The 22,904-nt window shown below is 46.8% G+C and overlaps 1 long non-coding RNA gene across 1 annotated transcript in view; it reads right to left on the reverse strand.

Annotated features, from left to right (window-relative positions):
• Window positions 1-22,621, reverse strand: part of LOC142923775 (uncharacterized) — a 34,045-nt gene extending 11,424 nt beyond the window's left edge. Inside the window, exon 1 of the long non-coding RNA XR_012940831.1 lies at window positions 22,520-22,621. This is a non-coding gene — a long non-coding RNA (uncharacterized LOC142923775). The remainder of the gene's footprint in view (window positions 1-22,519) is intronic.
• Between the last annotated feature and the right edge of the window lie 283 nt (window positions 22,622-22,904).

Consider the following 22,904-nt stretch of genomic DNA (forward strand, 5'->3'; position numbering starts at 1 on the left):
GTTGATGGTTCGAGTGAGATGGTGGTTTGAGTGAGATGGTGGTTTGAGTGAGATGGTGGTTGAGTGAGTTGGTGGTTTGAGTGAGTTGGTGGTTGAGTGAGTTGGTGGTTTGAGTGAGATGGTGGTTTGAGTGAGTTGGTGGTTTGAGTGAGTTGGTGGTTTGAGTGAGATGGTGGTTTGAGTGAGTTGGTGGTTTGAGTGAGTTGATGGTTTGAGTGAGTTCGTGGTTTGAGTGAGTTGGTGGTTTGAGTGAGATGGTGGTTTTAGTGAGTTGGTGGTTTGAGTGAGTTGATGGTTTGAGTGAGTTGGTGGTTTGAGTGAGTTGGTGGTTTGAGTGAGATGGTGGTTTGAGTGAGTTGGTGGTTTGAGTGAGATGGTGGTTTGAGTGAGTTGATGGTTTGAGTGAGTTGGTGGTTTCAGTGAGTTGATGGTTGAGTGAGATGGTGGTTTGAGTGAGTTGGTGGTTTGAGTGAGTTGGTGGTTTGAGTGAGATGGTGGGTTGAGTGAGTTGATGGTTGAGTGAGTTGGTGGTTTGAGTGAGAGTGAGTTGGTGGTTTGAGTGAGTTGGTAGTTTGAGTGAGTTGGTGGTTTGAGTGAGAGTGAGTTGGTGGTTTGAGTGAGTTGATGGTTTGAGTGAGATGGTGGTTTGAGTGAGTTGGTGGTTTGAGTGAGATGATGGTTTGAGTGAGATGGTGGTTTGAGTGAGATGGTGGTTTGAGTGAGATGGTGGTTTGAGTGAGATGTTGGTTTTGAGTGAGATGGTGGTTTGAGTGAGTTGGTGGTTTGAGTGAGATGGTGGTTTGAGTGAGATGGTGGTTTGAGTGAGTTGGTGTTTGAGTGAGATGGTGGTTTGAGTGAGTTGTTGGTCTTGAGTGAGATGGTGGTTTGAGTGAGTTGATGGTTCGAGTGAGATGGTGGTTTGAGTGAGATGGTGGTTTGAGTGAGTGGTGGCTTGAGTGAGTTGGTGGTTGAGTGAGTTGGTGGTTTGAGTGAGATGGTGGTTTGAGTGAGTTGGTGGTTTGAGTGGAGTTGGTGGTTTGAGTGAGGTGGTGGTTGAGTGAGTTGGTGGTTTGAGTGAGTTGATGGTTTGAGTGAGTTGGTGGTTTGAGTGAGTTGGTGGTTTGAGTGAGTTGGTGGTTTGAGTGAGTTGGAGGTTTGAGTGAGTTGGTGGTTTGAGTGAGATGGTGGTTTGAGTGAGTTGGTGGTTTGAGTGAGATGGTGGTTTGAGTGAGTTGATGGTTTGAGTGAGTTGGTGGTTCGAGTGAGATGGTGGTTTGAGTGAGATGGTGGTTTGAGTGAGATGGTGGTGAGTGGTTGGTGGTTTGAGTGAGTTGGTGGTTGAGTGAGTTGGTGGTTTGAGTGAGATGGTGGTTTGAGTGAGTTGGTGGTTTGAGTGAGTTGGTGGTTTGAGTGAGATGTGGTTTGAGTGAGTTGGTGTTTGAGTGAGTTGATGGTTTGAGTGAGTTCGTGGTTTGAGTGAGTTGGTGGTTTGAGTGAGATGGTGGTTTGAGTGAGTTGGTGGTTTGAGTGAGTTGGTGGTTTGAGTGAGATGGTGGTTTGAGTGAGTTGGTGGTTTGAGTGAGTTGATGGTTTGAGTGAGTTCGTGGTTTGAGTGAGATGGTGGTTTGAGTGAGTGATGGTTTGAGTGAGTTGGTGGTTTCAGTGAGTTGATGGTTGAGTGAGATGGTGGTTTGAGTGAGTTGGTGGTTTGAGTGAGTTGGTGGTTTGAGTGAGATGGTGGGTTGAGTGAGTTGATGGTTGAGTAGTTGGTGGTTTGAGTGAGAGTGAGTTGGTGGTTTGAGTGAGTTGGTAGTTTGAGTGAGTTGGTGGTTTGAGTGAGAGTGAGTTGGTGGTTTGAGTGAGTTGATGGTTTGAGTGAGATGGTGGTTTGAGTGAGTTGGGGTTTGAGTGAGATGATGGTTTGAGTGAGATGGTGGTGGTCTGAGTGAGATGGTGGTTTGAGTGAGATGGTGGTTTGAGTGAGATGGTGGTTTGAGTGAGATGGTGGTTTGAGTGAGTTGTGGTTTGAGTGAGATGGTGGTTGAGTGAGATGGTGTTTGAGTGAGTTGGTGGTTTGAGTGAGTGGTGGTTTGAGTGAGATGGTGGGTTGAGTGAGTTGATGGTTGAGTGAGTTGGTGGTTTGAGTGAGTGGTGGTTTGAGTGAGTTGGTAGTTTGAGTGAGTTGGTGGTTTGAGTGAGAGTGAGTTGGTTGGTTTGAGTGAGTTGATGGTTTGAGTGAGATGGTGGTTTGAGTGAGATGGTGGTTTGAGTGAGATGGTGGTTTGAGTGAGTTGGTGGTTTGAGTGAGATGGTGGTTTGAGTGAGTTGGTGGTTTGAGTGAGTTGATGGTTTGAGTGAGTGGTGGTTTGAGTGAGTTGGTGGTTTGAGTGAGTTGGTGGTTTGAGTGAGTTGGAGGTTTGAGTGAGATGGTGGTGGTTTGAGTGAGATGGTGGTTTGAGTGAGTTGGTGGTTTGAGTGAGTTGGTGGTTTGAGTGAGAAGGTGGTGGTTTGAGTGAGATGGTGGTTTGAGTGAGTTGGTGGTTTGAGTGAGTTGGAGGTTTGAGTGAGATGGTGGTGGTTTGAGTGAGATGGTGGTTTGAGTGAGTTGGTGGTTTGAGTGAGATGGTGGTTTGAGTGAGTTGTTGGTTTGAGTGAGATGGTGGTTTGAGTGAGTTGATGGTTCGAGTGAGATGGTGGTTTGAGTGAGATGGTGGTTTGAGTGAGTTGGTGGCTTGAGTGAGTTGGTGGTTGAGTGAGTTGGTGGTTTGAGTGAGTTGGAGGTTTGAGTGAGATGGTGGTTGAGTGAGATGGTGGTTGAGTGAGATGGTGATTTGAGTGATTGGTGGTTTGAGTGAGATGGTGGTTTGAGTGAGTTGATGGTTTGAGTGAGATGGTGGTTTGAGTGAGATGGTGGTTGAGTGAGTTGGTGGTTGAGTGAGTTGGTGGTTTGAGTGAGTTGATGGTTCGAGTGAGATGGTGGTTTGAGTGAGATGGTGGTTTGAGTGAGATGGTGTGTGTGAGTGGTGGTTTGAGGTGAGTTGGTGGTTGAGTGAGTTGGTGGTTTGAGTGAGATGGTGGTTTGAGTGAGTTGGTGGTTTGAGTGAGTTGGTGGTTTGAGTGAGATGGTGGTTTGAGTGAGTTGGTGGTTTGAGTGAGTTGATGGTTTGAGTGAGTTCGTGGTTTGAGTGAGTGGTGGTTTGAGTGAGATGGTGTTTAGTGAGTTGGTGGTTTGAGTGAGTTGATGGTTTGAGTGAGTTGGTGGTTGAGTGAGTTGGTGGTTTGAGTGAGATGGTGGTTTGAGTGAGTTGGTGGTTTGAGTGAGATGGTGGTTTGAGTGAGTTGATGGTTTGAGTGAGTTGGTGGTTTCAGTGAGTTGATGGTTGAGTGAGATGGTGGTTTGAGTGAGTTGGTGGTTTGAGTGAGTTGGTGGTTTGAGTGAGATGGTGGGTTGAGTGAGTTGATGGTTGAGTGAGTTGGTGGTTTGAGTGAGAGTGAGTTGGTGGTTTGAGTGAGTTGGTAGTTTGAGTGAGTTGGTGGTTTGAGTGAGAGTGAGTTGGTGGTTTGAGTGAGCTGATGGTTTGAGTGAGATGGTGGTTTGAGTGAGTTGGTGGTTTGAGTGAGATGATGGTTTGAGTGAGATGGTGGTTTGAGTGAGATGGTGGTTTGAGTGAGATGGTGGTTTGAGTGAGATGGTGGTTTGAGTGAGATGGTGGTTTGAGTGAGATGGTGGTTTGAGTGAGATGGTGGTTTGAGTGAGATGGTGGTTTGAGTGAGTTGGTGGTTTGAGTGAGATGGTGGTTTGAAGTGAGTTGTTGGTTTGAGTGAGATGGTGGTTTTGAGTGAGTTGATGGTTCGAGTGAGATGGTGGTTGAGTGAGATGGTGGTTTGAGTGAGTTGGTGGCTTGAGTGAGTTGGTGGTTGAGTGAGTTGGTGGTTTGAGTGAGATGGTGGTTTGAGTGAGTTGGTGGTTTGAGTGATTTGGTGGTTTGAGTGAGATGGTGGTTTGAGTGAGTTGGTGGTTTGAGTGAGTTGATGGTTTGAGTGAGTTGGTGGTTTGAGTGAGTTGGTGGTTTGAGTAAGTTGGTGGTTTGAGTGAGTTGGAGGTTTGAGTGAGATGGTGGTGGTTTGAGTGAGATGGTGGTTTGAGTGAGTTGGTAGTTTGAGTGAGTTGGTGGTTTGAGTGAGATGGTGGTGGTTTGAGTGAGATGGTGGTTTGAGTGAGTTGGTGGTTTGAGTGAGTTGGAGGTTTGAGTGAGATGGTGGTGGTTTGAGTGAGATGGTGGTTTGAGTGAGTTGGTGGTTTGAGTGAGTTGGTGGTTTGAGTGAGATGGTGGTTTGAGTGAGTTGGTGGTTTGAGTGAGATGGTGGTTTGAGTGAGATGGTGGTTTGAGTGAGTTGGTGGTTTGAGTGAGATGGTGGTTTGAGTGAGTTGTTGGTTTGAGTGAGATGGTGGTTTGAGTGAGTTGATGGATCGAGTGAGATTGGTGGTTTGAGTGAGATGGTGGTTTGAGTGAGTTGGTGGCTTGAGTGAGTTGGTGGTTGAGTGAGTTGGTGGTTTGAGTGAGTTGGAGGTTTGAGTGAGATGGTGGTGTGAGCTGAGATGGTGGTTGAGTGAGATGGTGATTTGAGTGAGTTGGTGGTCTGAGTGAGATGGTGGTTTGAGTGAGTTGATGGTTCGAGTGAGATGGTGGTTTGAGTGAGATGGTGGTTTGAGTGAGTTGGTGGTTTGAGTGAGTTGGTGGTTTGAGTGAGTTGATGGTTCGAGTGAGATGGTGGTTTGAGTGAGATGGTGGTTTGAGTGAGATGGTGGTTGAGTGAGTTGGTGGTTTGAGTGAGTTGGTGGTTGAGTGAGTTGGTGGTTTGAGTGAGATGGTGGTTTGAGTGAGTTGGTGGTTTGAGTGAGTTGGTGGTTTGAGTGAGATGGTGGTTTGAGTGAGTTGGTGGTTTGAGTGAGTTGATGGTTTGAGTGAGTTCGTGGTTTGAGTGAGTTGGTGGTTTGAGTGAGATGGTGGTTTTAGTGAGTTGGTGGTTTGAGTGAGTTGATGGTTTGAGTGAGTTGGTGGTTTGAGTGAGTTGGTGGTTTGAGTGAGATGGTGGTTTGAGTGAGTTGGTGGTTTGAGTGAGATGGTGGTTTGAGTGAGTTGATGGTTTGAGTGAGTTGGTGGTTTCAGTGAGTTGATGGTTGAGTGAGATGGTGGTTTGAGTGAGTTGGTGGTTTGAGTGAGTTGGTGGTTTGAGTGAGATGGTGGGTTGAGTGAGTTGATGGTTGAGTGAGTTGGTGGTTTGAGTGAGAGTGAGTTGGTGGTTTGAGTGAGTTGGTAGTTTGAGTGAGTTGGTGGTTTGAGTGAGAGTGAGTTGGTGGTTTGAGTGAGTTGATGGTTTGAGTGAGATGGTGGTTTGAGTGAGTTGGTGGTTTGAGTGAGATGATGGTTTGAGTGAGATGGTGGTTTGAGTGAGATGGTGGTTTGAGTGAGATGGTGGTTTGAGTGAGATGTTGGTTTGAGTGAGATGGTGGTTTGAGTGAGTTGGTGGTTTGAGTGAGATGGTGGTTTGAGTGAGATGGTGGTTTGAGTGAGTTGGTGGTTTGAGTGAGATGGTGGTTTGAGTGAGTTGTTGGTTTGAGTGAGATGGTGGTTTGAGTGAGTTGATGGTTCGAGTGAGATGGTGGTTTGAGTGAGATGGTGGTTTGAGTGAGTTGGTGGCTTGAGTGAGTTGGTGGTTGAGTGAGTTGGTGGTTTGAGTGAGATGGTGGTTTGAGTGAGTTGGTGGTTTGAGTGAGTTGGTGGTTTGAGTGAGGTGGTGGTTTGAGTGAGTTGGTGGTTTGAGTGAGTTGATGGTTTGAGTGAGTTGGTGGTTTGAGTGAGTTGGTGGTTTGAGTGAGTTGGTGGTTTGAGTGAGTTGGAGGTTTGAGTGAGTTGGTGGTTTGAGTGAGATGGTGGTTTGAGTGAGTTGGTGGTTTGAGTGAGATGGTGGTTTGAGTGAGTTGATGGTTTGAGTGAGTTGGTGGTTCGAGTGAGATGGTGGTTTGAGTGAGATGGTGGTTTGAGTGAGATGGTGGTTGAGTGAGTTGGTGGTTTGAGTGAGTTGGTGGTTGAGTGAGTTGGTGGTTTGAGTGAGATGGTGGTTTGAGTGAGTTGGTGGTTTGAGTGAGTTGGTGGTTTGAGTGAGATAGTGGTTTGAGTGAGTTGGTGGTTTGAGTGAGTTGATGGTTTGAGTGAGTTCGTGGTTTGAGTGAGTTGGTGGTTTGAGTGAGATGGTGGTTTGAGTGAGTTGGTGGTTTGAGTGAGTTGGTGGTTTGAGTGAGATGGTGGTTTGAGTGAGTTGGTGGTTTGAGTGAGTTGATGGTTTGAGTGAGTTCGTGGTTTGAGTGAGATGGTGGTTTGAGTGAGTTGATGGTTTGAGTGAGTTGGTGGTTTCAGTGAGTTGATGGTTGAGTGAGATGGTGGTTTGAGTGAGTTGGTGGTTTGAGTGAGTTGGTGGTTTGAGTGAGATGGTGGGTTGAGTGAGTTGATGGTTGAGTGAGTTGGTGGTTTGAGTGAGAGTGAGTTGGTGGTTTGAGTGAGTTGGTAGTTTGAGTGAGTTGGTGGTTTGAGTGAGAGTGAGTTGGTGGTTTGAGTGAGTTGATGGTTTGAGTGAGATGGTGGTTTGAGTGAGTTGGTGGTTTGAGTGAGATGATGGTTTGAGTGAGATGGTGGTTTGAGTGAGATGGTGGTTTGAGTGAGATGGTGGTTTGAGTGAGATGGTGGTTTGAGTGAGATGGTGGTTTGAGTGAGTTGGTGGTTTGAGTGAGATGGTGGTTTGAGTGAGATGGTGGTTTGAGTGAGTTGGTGGTTTGAGTGAGATGGTGGTTTGAGTGAGTTGTTGGTTTGAGTGAGATGGTGGTTTGAGTGAGTTGATGGTTCGAGTGAGATGGTGGTTTGAGTGAGATGGTGGTTTGAGTGAGTTGGTGGCTTGAGTGAGTTGGTGGTTGAGTGAGTTGGAGGTTTGAGTGAGATGGTGGTTTGAGTGAGTTGGTGGTTTGAGTGAGTTGGTGGTTTGAGTGAGATGGTGGTTTGAGTGAGTTGGTGGTTTGAGTGAGTTGATGGTTTGAGTGAGTTGGTGGTTTGAGTGAGTTGGTGGTTTGAGTGAGTTGGTGGTTTGAGTGAGTTGGAGGTTTGAGTGAGATGGTGGTGGTTTGAGTGAGATGGTGGCTTGAGTGAGTTGGTGGTTTGAGTGAGTTGGTGGTTTGAGTGAGATGGTGGTGGTTTGAGTGAGATGGTGGTTTGAGTGAGTTGGTGGTTTGAGTGAGTTGGAGGTTTGAGTGAGATGGTGGTGGTTTGAGTGAGATGGTGGTTTGAGTGAGTTGGTGGTTTGAGTGAGTTGGAGGTTTGAGTGAGATGGTGGTTGAGTGAGATGGTGGTTGAGTGAGATGGTGATTTGAGTGAGTTGGTGGTTTGAGTGAGATGGTGGTTTGAGTGAGTTGATGGTTGAGTGAGATGGTGGTTTGAGTGAGTTGGTGGTTTGAGTGAGTTGGTGGTTTGAGTGAGATGGTGGGTTGAGTGAGTTGATGGTTGAGTGAGTTGGTGGTTTGAGTGAGAGTGAGTTGGTGGTTTGAGTGAGTTGGTAGTTTGAGTGAGTTGGTGGTTTGAGTGAGAGTGAGTTGGTGGTTTGAGTGAGTTGATGGTTTGAGTGAGATGGTGGTTTGAGTGAGATGGTGGTTTGAGTGAGATGGTGGTTTGAGTGAGATGGTGGTTTGAGTGAGATGGTGGTTTGAGTGAGATGGTGGTTTGAGTGAGTTGGTGGTTTGAGTGAGTTGGTGGTTTGAGTGAGTTGGTGGTTTGAGTGAGTTGGAGGTTTGAGTGAGTTGGTGGTTTGAGTGAGATGGTGGTTTGAGTGAGTTGGTGGTTTGAGTGAGATGGTGGTTTGAGTGAGTTGATGGTTTGAGTGAGTTGGTGGTTCGAGTGAGATGGTGGTTTGAGTGAGATGGTGGTTTGAGTGAGATGGTGGTTGAGTGAGTTGGTGGTTTGAGTGAGTTGGTGGTTGAGTGAGTTGGTGGTTTGAGTGAGATGGTGGTTTGAGTGAGTTGGTGGTTTGAGTGAGTTGGTGGTTTGAGTGAGATGGTGGTTTGAGTGAGCTGGTGGTTTGAGTGAGTTGATGGTTTGAGTGAGTTCGTGGTTTGAGTGAGTTGGTGGTTTGAGTGAGATGGTGGTTTGAGTGAGTTGGTGGTTTGAGTGAGTTGGTGGTTTGAGTGAGATGGTGGTTTGAGTGAGTTGGTGGTTTGAGTGAGTTGATGGTTTGAGTGAGTTCGTGGTTTGAGTGAGATGGTGGTTTGAGTGAGTTGATGGTTTGAGTGAGTTGGTGGTTTCAGTGAGTTGATGGTTGAGTGAGATGGTGGTTTGAGTGAGTTGGTGGTTTGAGTGAGTTGGTGGTTTGAGTGAGATGGTGGGTTGAGTGAGTTGATGGTTGAGTGAGTTGGTGGTTTGAGTGAGAGTGAGTTGGTGGTTTGAGTGAGTTGGTAGTTTGAGTGAGTTGGTGGTTTGAGTGAGAGTGAGTTGGTGGTTTGAGTGAGTTGATGGTTTGAGTGAGATGGTGGTTTGAGTGAGTTGGTGGTTTGAGTGAGATGATGGTTTGAGTGAGATGGTGGTTTGAGTGAGATGGTGGTTTGAGTGAGATGGTGGTTTGAGTGAGATGGTGGTTTGAGTGAGATGGTGGTTTGAGTGAGTTGGTGGTTTGAGTGAGATGGTGGTTTGAGTGAGATGGTGGTTTGAGTGAGTTGGTGGTTTGAGTGAGATGGTGGTTTGAGTGAGTTGTTGGTTTGAGTGAGATGGTGGTTTGAGTGAGTTGATGGTTCGAGTGAGATGGTGGTTTGAGTGAGATGGTGGTTTGAGTGAGTTGGTGGCTTGAGTGAGTTGGTGGTTGAGTGAGTTGGAGGTTTGAGTGAGATGGTGGTTTGAGTGAGTTGGTGGTTTGAGTGAGTTGGTGGTTTGAGTGAGATGATGGTTTGAGTGAGTTGGTGGTTTGAGTGAGTTGGTGGTTTGAGTGAGTTGGTGGTTTGAGTGAGTTGGAGGTTTGAGTGAGATGGTGGTGGTTTGAGTGAGATGGTGGCTTGAGTGAGTTGGTGGTTTGAGTGAGTTGGTGGTTTGAGTGAGATGATGGTTTGAGTGAGTTGGTGGTTTGAGTGAGTTGGTGGTTTGAGTGAGTTGGTGGTTTGAGTGAGTTGGAGGTTTGAGTGAGATGGTGGTGGTTTGAGTGAGATGGTGGCTTGAGTGAGTTGGTGGTTTGAGTGAGTTGGTGGTTTGAGTGAGATGGTGGTGGTTTGAGTGAGATGGTGGTTTGAGTGAGTTGGTGGTTTGAGTGAGTTGGAGGTTTGAGTGAGATGGTGGTGGTTTGAGTGAGATGGTGGTTTGAGTGAGTTGGTGGTTTGAGTGAGTTGGAGGTTTGAGTGAGATGGTGGTTGAGTGAGATGGTGGTTGAGTGAGATGGTGATTTGAGTGAGTTAGTGGTTTGAGTGAGATGGTGGTTTGAGTGAGTTGATGGTTGAGTGAGATGGTGGTTTGAGTGAGTTGGTGGTTTGAGTGAGTTGGTGGTTTGAGTGAGATGGTGGGTTGAGTGAGTTGATGGTTGAGTGAGTTGGTGGTTTGAGTGAGAGTGAGTTGGTGGTTTGAGTGAGTTGGTAGTTTGAGTGAGTTGGTGGTTTGAGTGAGAGTGAGTTGGTGGTGTGAGTGAGTTGATGGTTTGAGTGAGATGGTGGTTTGAGTGAGATGGTGGTTTGAGTGAGATGGTGGTTTGAGTGAGATGGTGGTTTGAGTGAGATGGTGGTTTGAGTGAGATGGTGGTTTGAGTGAGTTGGTGGTTTGAGTGAGATGGTGGTTTGAGTGAGATGGTGGTTTGAGTGAGTTGGTGGTTTGAGTGAGATGATGGTTTGAGTGAGTTGTTGGTTTGAGTGAGATGGTGGTTTTAGTGAGTTGATGGTTCGAGTGAGATGGTGGTTTGAGTGAAATGGTGGTTTGAGTGAGTTGGTGGCTTGAGTGAGTTGGTGGTTGAGTGAGTTGGTGGTTTGAGTGAGTTGGAGGTTTGAGTGAGATGGTGGTTGAGTGAGATGGTGGTTGAGTGAGATGGTGATTTGAGTGAGTTGGTGGTTTGAGTGAGATGGTGGTTTGAGTGAGTTGATGGTTCGAGTGAGATGGTGGTTTGAGTGAGATGGTGGTTTGAGTGAGATGGTGGTTTGAGTGAGTTGGTGGTTTGAGTGAGATGGTGGTTTGAGTGAGTTGATGGTTTGAGTGAGTTGGTGGTTTCAGTGAGTTGATGGTTGAGTGAGATGGTGGTTTGAGTGAGTTGGTGGTTTGAGTGAGTTGGTGGTTTGAGTGAGATGGTGGGTTGAGTGAGTTGATGGTTGAGTGAGTTGGTGGTTTGAGTGAGAGTGAGTTGGTGGTTTGAGTGAGTTGGTAGTTTGAGTGAGTTGGTGGTTTGAGTGAGAGTGAGTTGGTGGTTTGAGTGAGTTGATGGTTTGAGTGAGATGGTGGTTTGAGTGAGATGGTGGTTTGAGTGAGATGGTGGTTTGAGTGAGTTGATGGTTTGAGTGAGTTCGTGGTTTGAGTCAGTTGGTGGTTTGAGTGAGATGGTGGTTTGAGTGAGTTGGTGGTTTGAGTGAGATGGTGGTTTGAGTGAGATGGTGGTTTGAGTGAGTTGGTGGTTTGAGTGAGATGGTGGTTTGAGTGAGTTGTTGGTTTGAGTGAGATGGTGGTTTGAGTGAGTTGATGGTTCGAGTGAGATGGTGGTTTGAGTGAGATGGTGGTTTGAGTGAGTTGGTGGCTTGAGTGAGTTGGTGGTTGAGTGAGTTGGTGGTTTGAGTGAGTTGGAGGTTTGAGTGAGATGGTGGTTGAGTGAGATGGTGGTTGAGTGAGATGGTGATTTGAGTGAGTTGGTGGTTTGAGTGAGATGGTGGTTTGAGTGAGTTGATGGTTCGAGTGAGATGGTGGTTTGAGTGAGATGGTGGTTTGAGTGAGTTGGTGGTTTGAGTGAGTTGGTGGTTTGAGTGAGTTGATGGTTCGAGTGAGATGGTGGTTTGAGTGAGATGGTGGTTTGAGTGAGATGGTGGTTGAGTGAGTTGGTGGTTTGAGTGAGTTGGTGGTTGAGTGAGTTGGTGGTTTGAGTGAGATGGTGGTTTGAGTGAGTTGGTGGTTTGAGTGAGTTGGTGGTTTGAGTGAGATGGTGGTTTGAGTGAGAGTGAGTTGGTGGTTTGAGTGAGTTGATGGTTTGAGTGAGATGGTGGTTTGAGTGAGATGGTGGTTTGAGTGAGATGGTGGTTTGAGTGAGTTGATGGTTTGAGTGAGTTCGTGGTTTGAGTGAGTTGGTGGTTTGAGTGAGATGGTGGTTTGAGTGAGTTGGTGGTTTGAGTGAGATGGTGGTTTGAGTGAGATGGTGGTTTGAGTGAGTTGGTGGTTTGAGTGAGATGGTGGTTTGAGTGAGTTGTTGGTTTGAGTGAGATGGTGGTTTGAGTGAGTTGATGGTTCGAGTGAGATGGTGGTTTGAGTGAGATGGTGGTTTGAGTGAGTTGGTGGCTTGAGTGAGTTGGTGGTTGAGTGAGTTGGTGGTTTGAGTGAGTTGGAGGTTTGAGTGAGATGGTGGTTGAGTGAGATGGTGGTTGAGTGAGATGGTGATTTGAGTGAGTTGGTGGTTTGAGTGAGATGGTGGTTTGAGTGAGTTGATGGTTCGAGTGAGATGGTGGTTTGAGTGAGATGGTGGTTTGAGTGAGTTGGTGGTTTGAGTGAGTTGGTGGTTTGAGTGAGTTGATGGTTCGAGTGAGATGGTGGTTTGAGTGAGATGGTGGTTTGAGTGAGATGGTGGTTGAGTGAGTTGGTGGTTTGAGTGAGTTGGTGGTTGAGTGAGTTGGTGGTTTGAGTGAGATGGTGGTTTGAGTGAGTTGGTGGTTTGAGTGAGTTGGTGGTTTGAGTGAGATGGTGGTTTGAGTGAGTTGGTGGTTTGAGTGAGTTGATGGTTTGAGTGAGTTCGTGGTTTGAGTGAGTTGGTGGTTTGAGTGAGATGGTGGTTTTAGTGAGTTGGTGGTTTGAGTGAGTTGATGGTTTGAGTGAGTTGGTGGTTTGAGTGAGTTGGTGGTTTGAGTGAGATGGTGGTTTGAGTGAGTTGGTGGTTTGAGTGAGATGGTGGTTTGAGTGAGTTGATGGTTTGAGTGAGTTGGTGGTTTCAGTGAGTTGATGGTTGAGTGAGATGGTGGTTTGAGTGAGTTGGTGGTTTGAGTGAGTTGGTGGTTTGAGTGAGGTGGTGGGTTGAGTGAGTTGATGGTTGAGTGAGTTGGTGGTTTGAGTGAGAGTGAGTTGGTGGTTTGAGTGAGTTGGTAGTTTGAGTGAGTTGGTGGTTTGAGTGAGAGTGAGTTGGTGGTTTGAGTGAGTTGATGGTTTGAGTGAGATGGTGGTTTGAGTGAGTTGGTGGTTTGAGTGAGATGGTGGTTTGAGTGAGATGGTGGTTTGAGTGAGTTGGTGGCTTGAGTGAGTTGGTGGTTGAGTGAGTTGGTGGTTTGAGTGAGTTGGAGGTTTGAGTGAGATGGTGGTTGAGTGAGATGGTGGTTGAGTGAGATGGTGATTTGAGTGAGTTGGTGGTTTGAGTGAGATGGTGGTTTGAGTGAGTTGATGGTTCGAGTGAGATGGTGGTTTGAGTGAGATGGTGGTTTGAGTGAGTTGGTGGTTTGAGTGAGTTGGTGGTTTGAGTGAGTTGATGGTTCGAGTGAGATGGTGGTTTGAGTGAGATGGTGGTTTGAGTGAGATGGTGGTTGAGTGAGTTGGTGGTTTGAGTGAGTTGGTGGTTGAGTGAGTTGGTGGTTTGAGTGAGATGGTGGTTTGAGTGAGTTGGTGGTTTGAGTGAGTTGGTGGTTTGAGTGAGATGGTGGTTTGAGTGAGAGTGAGTTGGTGGTTTGAGTGAGTTGATGGTTTGAGTGAGATGGTGGTTTGAGTGAGATGGTGGTTTGAGTGAGATGGTGGTTTGAGTGAGTTGATGGTTTGAGTGAGTTCGTGGTTTGAGTGAGTTGGTGGTTTGAGTGAGATGGTGGTTTGAGTGAGTTGGTGGTTTGAGTGAGATGGTGGTTTGAGTGAGATGGTGGTTTGAGTGAGTTGGTGGTTTGAGTGAGATGGTGGTTTGAGTGAGTTGTTGGTTTGAGTGAGATGGTGGTTTGAGTGAGTTGATGGTTCGAGTGAGATGGTGGTTTGAGTGAGATGGTGGTTTGAGTGAGTTGGTGGCTTGAGTGAGTTGGTGGTTGAGTGAGTTGGTGGTTTGAGTGAGTTGGAGGGTTGAGTGAGATGGTGGTTGAGTGAGATGGTGGTTGAGTGAGATGGTGATTTGAGTGAGTTGGTGGTTTGAGTGAGATGGTGGTTTGAGTGAGTTGATGGTTCGAGTGAGATGGTGGTTTGAGTGAGATGGTGGTTTGAGTGAGTTGGTGGTTTGAGTGAGTTGGTGGTTTGAGTGAGTTGATGGTTCGAGTGAGATGGTGGTTTGAGTGAGATGGTGGTTTGAGTGAGATGGTGGTTGAGTGAGTTGGTGGTTTGAGTGAGTTGGTGGTTGAGTGAGTTGGTGGTTTGAGTGAGATGGTGGTTTGAGTGAGTTGGTGGTTTGAGTGAGTTGGTGGTTTGAGTGAGATGGTGGTTTGAGTGAGTTGGTGGTTTGAGTGAGTTGATGGTTTGAGTGAGTTCGTGGTTTGAGTGAGTTGGTGGTTTGAGTGAGATGGTGGTTTTAGTGAGTTGGTGGTTTGAGTGAGTTGATGGTTTGAGTGAGTTGGTGGTTTGAGTGAGTTGGTGGTTTGAGTGAGATGGTGGTTTGAGTGAGTTGGTGGTTTGAGTGAGATGGTGGTTTGAGTGAGTTGATGGTTTGAGTGAGTTGGTGGTTTCAGTGAGTTGATGGTTGAGTGAGATGGTGGTTTGAGTGAGTTGGTGGTTTGAGTGAGTTGGTGGTTTGAGTGAGGTGGTGGGTTGAGTGAGTTGATGGTTGAGTGAGTTGGTGGTTTGAGTGAGAGTGAGTTGGTGGTTTGAGTGAGTTGGTAGTTTGAGTGAGTTGGTGGTTTGAGTGAGAGTGAGTTGGTGGTTTGAGTGAGTTGATGGTTTGAGTGAGATGGTGGTTTGAGTGAGTTGGTGGTTTGAGTGAGATGATGGTTTGAGTGAGATGGTGGTTTGAGTGAGATGGTGGTTTGAGTGAGATGGTGGTTTGAGTGAGATGGTGGTTTGAGTGAGATGGTGGTTTGAGTGAGTTGGTGGTTTGAGTGAGATGGTGGTTTGAGTGAGATGGTGGTTTGAGTGAGTTGGTGGTTTGAGTGAGTTGGTAGTTTGAGTGAGTTGTTGGTTTGAGTGAGATGGTGGTTTGAGTGAGTTGATGGTTCGAGTGAGATGGTGGTTTGAGTGAGATGGTGGTTTGAGTGAGTTGGTGGCTTGAGTGAGTTGGTGGTTGAGTGAGTTGGTGGTTTGAGTGAGATGGTGGTTTGAGTGAGTTGGTGGTTTGAGTGAGTTGGTGGTTTGTGTGAGATGGTGATTTGAGTGAGTTGGTGGTTTGAGTGAGTTGATGGTTTGAGTGAGTTGGTGGTTTGAGTGAGTTGGAGGTTTGAGTTAGTTGGTGGTTTGAGTGAGTTGGAGGTTTGAGTGAGATGGTGGTGGTTTGAGTAAGATGGAGGTTTGAGTGAGTTGGTGGTTTGAGTGAGTTGGTGGTTTGAGTGAGATGGTGGTGGTTTGAGTGAGATGGTGGTTTGAGTGAGTTGGTGGTTTGAGTGAGTTGGTGGTTTGAGTGAGATGGTGGTTTGAGTGAGATGGTGGTTTGAGTGAGTTGGTGGTTTGAGTGAGATGGTGGTTTGAGTGAGTTGTTGGTTTGAGTGAGATGGTGGTTTGAGTGAGATGGTGGTTGAGTGAGATGGTGATTTGAGTGAGTTGGTGGTTTGAGTGAGATGGTGGTTTGAGTGAGTTGATGGTTCGAGTGAGATGGTGGTTTGAGTGAGATGGTGGTTTGAGTGAGTTGGTGGTTTGAGTGAGTTGGTGGTTGAGTGAGTTGGTGGTTTGAGTGAGATGGTGGTTTGAGTGAGTTGGTGGTTTGAGTGAGTTGGTGGTTTGAGTGAGATGGTGGTTTGAGTGAGTTGGTGGTTTGAGTGAGTTGATGGTTTGAGTGAGTTCGTGGTTTGAGTGAGTTGGTGGTTTGAGTGAGATGGTGGTTTTAGTGAGTTGGTGGTTTGAGTGAGTTGATGGTTTGAGTGAGTTGGTGGTTTGAGTGAGTTGGTGGTTTGAGTGAGATGGTGGTTTGAGTGAGTTGGTGGTTTGAGTGAGATGGTGGTTTGAGTGAGTTGATGGTTTGAGTGAGTTGGTGGTTTCAGTGAGTTGATGGTTGAGTGAGATGGTGGTTTGAGTGAGTTGGTGGTTTGAGTGAGTTGGTGGTTTGAGTGAGGTGGTGGGTTGAGTGAGTTGATGGTTGAGTGAGTTGGTGGTTTGAGTGAGAGTGAGTTGGTGGTTTGAGTGAGTTGGTAGTTTGAGTGAGTTGGTGGTTTGAGTGAGAGTGAGTTGGTGGTTTGAGTGAGTTGATGGTTTGAGTGAGATGGTGGTTTGAGTGAGATGGTGGTTTGAGTGAGATGGTGGTTTGAGTGAGATGGTGGTTTGAGTGAGATGGTGGTTTGAGTGAGTTGGTGGTTTGAGTGAGATGGTGGTTTGAGTGAGATGGTGGTTTGAGTGAGATGGTGGTTTGAGTGAGTTGGTGGTTTGAGTGAGTTGGTGGTTTGAGTGAGTTGTTGGTTTGAGTGAGATGGTGGTTTGAGTGAGTTGATGGTTCGAGTGAGATGGTGGTTTGAGTGAGATGGTGGTTTGAGTGAGTTGGTGGCTTGAGTGAGTTGGTGGTTGAGTGAGTTGGTGGTTTGAGTGAGATGGTGGTTTGAGTGAGTTGGTGGTTTGAGTGAGTTGGTGGTTTGTGTGAGATGGTGATTTGAGTGAGTTGGTGGTTTGAGTGAGTTGATGGTTTGAGTGAGTTGGTGGTTTGAGTGAGTTGGTGGTTTGAGTGAGTTGGTGGTTTGAGTGAGTTGGAGGTTTGAGTGAGATGGTGGTGGTTTGAGTAAGATGGTGGTTTGAGTGAGTTGGTGGTTTGAGTGAGTTGCTGGTTTGAGTGAGATGGTGGTGGTTTGAGTGAGATGGTGGTTTGAGTGAGTTGGTGGTTTGAGTGAGTTGGAGGTTTGAGTGAGATGGTGGTGGTTTGAGTGAGATGGTGGTTTGAGTGAGTTGATGGTTTGAGTGAGTTGGTGGTTTCAGTGAGTTGATGGTTGAGTGAGATGGTGGTTTGAGTGAGTTGGTGGTTTGAGTGAGTTGGTGGTTTGAGTGAGTTGGTGGTTTGAGTGAGATGGTGGGTTGAGTGAGTTGATGGTTGAGTGAGTTGGTGGTTTGAGTGAGAGTGAGTTGGTGGTTTGAGTGAGTTGGTAGTTTGAGTGAGTTGGTGGTTTGAGTGAGAGTGAGTTGGTGGTTTGAGTGAGTTGATGGTTTGAGTGAGATGGTGGTTTGAGTGAGTTGGTGGTTTGAGTGAGATGATGGTTTGAGTGAGATGGTGGTTTGAGTGAGATGGTGGTTTGAGTGAGATGGTGGTTTGAGTGAGATGGTGGTTTGAGTGAGATGGTGGTTTGAGTGAGTTGGTGGTTTGAGTGAGATGGTGGTTTGAGTGAGATGGTGGTTTGAGTGAGTTGGTGGTTTGAGTGAGTTGGTGGTTTGAGTGAGTTGTTGGTTTGAGTGAGATGGTGGTTTGAGTGAGTTGATGGTTCGAGTGAGATGGTGGTTTGAGTGAGATGGTGGTTTGAGTGAGTTGGTGGCTTGAGTGAGTTGGTGGTTGAGTGAGTTGGTGGTTTGAGTGAGATGGTGGTTTGAGTGAGTTGGTGGTTTGAGTGAGTTGGTGGTTTGTGTGAGATGGTGGTTTGAGTGAGTTGGTGGTTTGAGTGAGTTGATGGTTTGAGTGAGTTGGTGGTTTGAGTGAGTTGGTGGTTTGAGTGAGTTGGTGATTTGAGTGAGTTGGAGGTTTGAGTGAGATGGTGGTGGTTTGAGTGAGATGGTGGTTTGAGTGAGTTGGTGGTTTGAGTGAGTTGGTGGTTTGAGTGAGATGGTGGTGGTTTGAGTGAGATGGTGGTTTGAGTGAGTTGGTGGTTTGAGTGAGTTGGAGGTTTGAGTGAGATGGTGGTGGTTTGAGTGAGATGGTGGTTTGAGTGAGTTGGTGGTTTGAGTGAGTTGGAGGTTTGAGTGAGATGGTGGTTGAGTGAGATGGTGGTTGAGTGAGATGGTGATTTGAGTGAGTTGGTGGTTTGAGTGAGATGGTGGTTTGAGTGAGTTGATGGTTCGAGTGAAATGGTGGTTTGAGTGAGATGGTGGTTTGAGTGAGATGGTGGTTGAGTGAGTTGGTGGTTTGAGTGAGTTGGTGGTTGAGTGAGTTGGTGGTTTGAGTGAGATGGTGGTTTGAGTGAGTTGGTGGTTTGAGTGAGTTGGTGGTTTGAGTGAGTTGGTGGTTTGAGTGAGTTGGTGGTTTGAGTGAGTTGATGGTTTGAGTGAGTTCGTGGTTTGAGTGAGTTGGTGGTTTGAGTGAGATGGTGGTTTTAGTGAGTTGGTGGTTTGAGTGAGATGGTGGTTTGAGTGAGTTGGTGGTTTGAGTGAGATGGTGGTTTGAGTGAGTTGATGGTTTGAGTGAGTTGGTGGTTTGAGTGAGTTGGTGGTTTGAGTGAGATGGTGGTTTGAGTGAGTTGGTGGTTTGAGTGAGATGGTGGTTTGAGTGAGTTGATGGTTTGAGTGAGTTGGTGGTTTCAGTGAGTTGATGGTTGAGTGAGATGGTGGTTTGAGTGAGTTGGTGGTTTGAGTGAGTTGGTGGTTTGAGTGAGATGGTGGGTTGAGTGAGTTGATGGTTGAGTGAGTTGGTGGTTTGAGTGAGAGTGAGTTGGTGGTTTGAGTGAGTTGGTAGTTTGAGTGAGTTGGTGGTTTGAGTGAGAGTGAGTTGGTGGTTTGAGTGAGTTGATGGTTTGAGTGAGATGGTGGTTTGAGTGAGATGGTGGTTTGAGTGAGATGGTGGTTTGAGTGAGATGGTGGTTTGAGTGAGATGGTGGTTTGAGTGAGATGGTGGTTTGAGTGAGTTGGTGGTTTGAGTGAGATGGTGGTTTGAGTGAGATGGTGGTTTGAGTGAGTTGGTGGTTTGAGTGAGATGGTGGTTTGAGCGAGTTGTTGGTTTGAGTGAGATGGTGGTTTGAGTGAGTTGATGGTTCGAGTGAGATGGTGGTTTGAGTGAAATGGTGGTTTGAGTGAGTTGGTGGCTTGAGTGAGTTGGTGGTTGAGTGAGTTGGTGGTTTGAGTGAGTTGGAGGTTTGAGTGAGATGGTGGTTGAGTGAGATGGTGGTTGAGTGAGATGGTGATTTGAGTGAGTTGGTGGTTTGAGTGAGATGGTGGTTTGAGTGAGTTGATGGTTCGAGTGAGATGGTGGTTTGAGTGAGATGGTGGTTTGAGTGAGTTGGTGGTTTGAGTGAGTTGGTGGTTTGAGTGAGTTGATGGTTCGAGTGAGATGGTGGTTTGAGTGAGATGGTGGTTTGAGTGAGTTGGTGGTTTGAGTGAGTTGGTGGTTTGAGTGAGTTGATGGTTTGAGTGAGTTCGTGGTTTGAGTGAGTTGGTGGTTTGAGTGAGATGGTGGTTTTAGTGAGTTGGTGGTTTGAGTGAGATGGTGGTTTGAGTGAGTTGGTGGTTTGAGTGAGATGGTGGTTTGAGTGAGTTGATGGTTTGAGTGAGTTGGTGGTTTGAGTGAGTTGGTGGTTTGAGTGAGATGGTGGTTTGAGTGAGTTGGTGGTTTGAGTGAGATGGTGGTTTGAGTGAGTTGATGGTTTGAGTGAGTTGGTGGTTTCAGTGAGTTGATGGTTGAGTGAGATGGTGGTTTGAGTGAGTTGGTGGTTTGAGTGAGTTGGTGGTTTGAGTGAGATGGTGGGTTGAGTGAGTTGATGGTTGAGTGAGTTGGTGGTTTGAGTGAGAGTGAGTTGGTGGTTTGAGTGAGTTGGTAGTTTGAGTGAGTTGGTGGTTTGAGTGAGAGTGAGTTGGTGGTTTGAGTGAGTTGATGGTTTGAGTGAGATGGTGGTTTGAGTGAGATGGTGGTTTGAGTGAGATGGTGGTTTGAGTGAGATGGTGGTTTGAGTGAGATGGTGGTTTGAGTGAGATGGTGGTTTGAGTGAGTTGGTGGTTTGAGTGAGATGGTGGTTTGAGTGAGATGGTGGTTTGAGTGAGTTGGTGGTTTGAGTGAGATGGTGGTTTGAGTGAGTTGTTGGTTTGAGTGAGATGGTGGTTTGAGTGAGTTGATGGTTCGAGTGAGATGGTGGTTTGAGTGAGATGGTGGTTTGAGTGAGTTGGTGGCTTGAGTGAGTTGGTGGTTGAGTGAGTTGGTGGTTTGAGTGAGTTGGAGGTTTGAGTGAGATGGTGGTTGAGTGAGATGGTGGTTGAGTGAGATGGTGATTTGAGTGAGTTGGTGGTTTGAGTGAGATGGTGGTTTGAGTGAGTTGATGGTTCGAGTGAGATGGTGGTTTGAGTGAGATGGTGGTTTGAGTGAGTTGGTGGTTTGAGTGAGTTGGTGGTTTGAGTGAGTTGATGGTTCGAGTGAGATGGTGGTTGAGTGAGTTGGTGGTTTGAGTGAGTTGGTGGTTGAGTGAGTTGGTGGTTTGAGTGAGATGGTGGTTTGAGTGAGTTGGTGGTTTGAGTGAGATGGTGGTTTGAGTGAGATGGTGGTTGAGTGAGTTGGTGGTTTGAGTGAGTTGGTGGTTGAGTGAGTTGGTGGTTTGAGTGAGATGGTGGTTTGAGTGAGTTGGTGGTTTGAGTGAGTTGGTGGTTTGAGTGAGATGGTGGTTTGAGTGAGTTGGTGGTTTGAGTGAGTTGATGGTTTGAGTGAGTTCGTGGTTTGAGTGAGTTGGTGGTTTGAGTGAGATGGTGGTTTTAGTGAGTTGGTGGTTTGAGTGAGTTGATGGTTTGAGTGAGTTGGTGGTTTGAGTGAGTTGGTGGTTTGAGTGAGATGGTGGTTTGAGTGAGTTGGTGGTTTGAGTGAGATGGTGGTTTGAGTGAGTTGGTGGTTTGAGTGAGATGGTGGGTTGAGTGAGTTGATGGTTGAGTGAGTTGGTGGTTTGAGTGAGAGTGAGTTGGTGGTTTGAGTGAGTTGGTAGTTTGAGTGAGTTGGTGGTTTGAGTGAGAGTGAGTTGGTGGTTTGAGTGAGTTGATGGTTTGAGTGAGATGGTGGTTTGAGTGAGATGGTGGTTTGAGTGAGATGGTGGTTTGAGTGAGATGGTGGTTTGAGTGAGATGGTGGTTTGAGTGAGATGGTGGTTTGAGTGAGTTGGTGGTTTGAGTGAGATGGTGGTTTGAGTGAGATGGTGGTTTGAGTGAGTTGGTGGTTTGAGTGAGATGGTGGTTTGAGTGAGTTGTTGGTTTGAGTGAGATGGTGGTTTGAGTGAGTTGATGGTTCGAGTGAGATGGTGGTTTGAGTGAGATGGTGGTTTGAGTGAGTTGGTGGCTTGAGTGAGTTGGTGGTTGAGTGAGTTGGTGGTTTGAGTGAGTTGGTGGCTTGAGTGAGTTGGTGGTTGAGTGAGTTGGTGGTTTGAGTGAGTTGGAGGTTTGAGTGAGATGGTGGTTTGAGTGAGATGGTGGTTTGAGTGAGTTGATGGTTCGAGTGAGATGGTGGTTTGAGTGAGATGGTGGTTTGAGTGAGTTGGTGGTTTGAGTGAGTTGGTGGTTTGAGTGAGTTGATGGTTCGAGTGAGTTGGTGGTTTGAGTGAGTTGGTGGTTTGAGTGAGTTGATGGTTCGAGTGAGATGGTGGTTTGAGTGAGATGGTGGTTTGAGTGAGATGGTGGTTGAGTGAGTTGGTGGTTTGAGTGAGTTGGTGGTTGAGTGAGTTGGTGGTTTGAGTGAGATGGTGGTTTGAGTGAGTTGGTGGTTTGAGTGAGTTGGTGGTTTGAGTGAGATGGTGGTTTGAGTGAGTTGGTGGTTTGAGTGAGATGGTGGTTTGAGTGAGTTGGTGGTTTGATTGAGTTGGTGGTTTGAGTGAGATGGTGGTTTGAGTGAGTTGGTGGTTTGAGTGAGATGGTGGTTTGAGTGAGTTGGTGGTTTGAGTGAGATGGTGGTTTGAGTGAGTTGATGGTTTGAGTGAGTTGGTGGTTTCAGTGAGTTGATGGTTGAGTGAGATGGTGGTTTGAGTGAGTTGGTGGTTTGAGTGAGTTGGTGGTTTGAGTGAGATGGTGGGTTGAGTGAGTTGATGGTTGAGTGAGTTGGTGGTTTGAGTGAGAGTGAGTTGGTGGTTTGAGTGAGTTGGTAGTTTGAGTGAGTTGGTGGTTTGAGTGAGAGTGAGTTGGTGGTTTGAGTGAGTTGATGGTTTGAGTGAGATGGTGGTTTGAGTGAGTTGGTGGTTTGAGTGAGATGGTGGTTTGAGTGAGATGGTGGTTTGAGTGAGATGGTGGTTTGAGTGAGATGGTGGTTTGAGTGAGATGGTGGTTTGAGTGAGATGGTGGTTTGAGTGAGTTGGTGGTTTGAGTGAGATGGTGGTTTGAGTGAGATAGGGTTTGAGTGAGTTGGTGGTTTGAGTGAGATGGTGGTTTGAGTGAGTTGTTGGTTTGAGTGAGATGGTGGTTTGAGTGAGTTGATGGTTCGAGTGAGATGGTGGTTTGAGTGAGATGGTGGTTTGAGTGAGTTGGTGGCTTGAGTGAGTTGGTGGTTGAGTGAGTTGGTGGTTTGAGTGAGATGGTGGTTTGAGTGAGTTGGTGGTTTGAGTGAGTTGGTGGTTTGAGTGAGATGGTGGTTTGAGTGAGTTGGTGGTTTGAGTGAGTTGATGGTTTGAGTGAGTTGGTGGTTTGAGTGAGTTGGTGGTTTGAGTGAGATGGTGGTTTGAGTGAGTTGGTGGTTTGAGTGAGATGGTGGTTTGAGTGAGTTGATGGTTTGAGTGAGTTGATGGTTTGAGGGAGATTGTGGTTTGAGTGAGTTGGTGGTTTGAGTGAGATGGTGGTTTGAGTGAGTTGATGGTTTGAGTGAGTTGGTGGTTGAGTGAGTTGGTGGTTTGAGTGAGTTGGTGGTTGAGTGAGTTGGTGGTTTGAGTGAGATGGTGGTTTGAGTGAGATGGTGGGTTGAGTGAGTTGATGATTGAGTGAGTTGGTGATTTGAGTGAGAGTGAGTTGGTGGTTTGAGTGAGATTGAGTTGGTGGTTGAGTGCGTGAACGGGTGAGTTGGTGAGCATAAGATGTCCTAAACTATTCATACATAGTGACGCTTATACACCTCACCTGGCTGTTTGTACTGTTTGGCAAGGTAAAAATTGTAAATTTAAGAAAATTGCGCCACTGTTTCAAACGCTGCGATGGGAAAACGAACCAGTAATTTCTGGATTGCAAGTTAAGAGTGCAAACCGCCCATTACTTCAGGGTAGCGTTTCTCAAAACCGCCACTGATTTTTTTTATTGTTCACCTCTGCTTGCGAGCACACTGTACACTTAACTAACTCTGCAGATGTAAAACCCAGAGTGTGTGCCCACTCATGCACCTCTTACCTCTTGTTGACACCGCATGCATGATGCACGAGTACTGTCTGGGTTTTTTAGAACGGGGAGAAGGGGAGCCCATTGGGGTGGACTCCGGAGGGTTGTAGCCTGGAATCTGTGACAGCGGACATACAAGATGGCACAAGCGTACAACAAAGATGAAGATCACCCAAATAAGCCTTAACAGACTGTGCTGCTGTTAGGCGGCATGGCCCACGAGGAGGTGGGTGGCCAGCACCACGCGCATGCAGCCACCTCTGTCTCCCCAGTGCTCATGTCTACACACTGCACCAGGTACTCATTTAAGACAGAGTTTACCTAGGATAGGCACAACACCGGTTCAGATAAGGCAGACTGTCTGCCTCAGCAGCTGTCCCCCTCTCTTTTTTTCTTC

This window comes from Petromyzon marinus, unplaced genomic scaffold, assembly GCF_048934315.1.
Source record: "Petromyzon marinus isolate PM22_M1 ecotype Great Lakes invasive population unplaced genomic scaffold, UKy_Petmar_22M1.pri1.0 PM_Scaffold_7, whole genome shotgun sequence".
Lineage (NCBI taxonomy): Eukaryota > Metazoa > Chordata > Hyperoartia > Petromyzontiformes > Petromyzontidae > Petromyzon > Petromyzon marinus.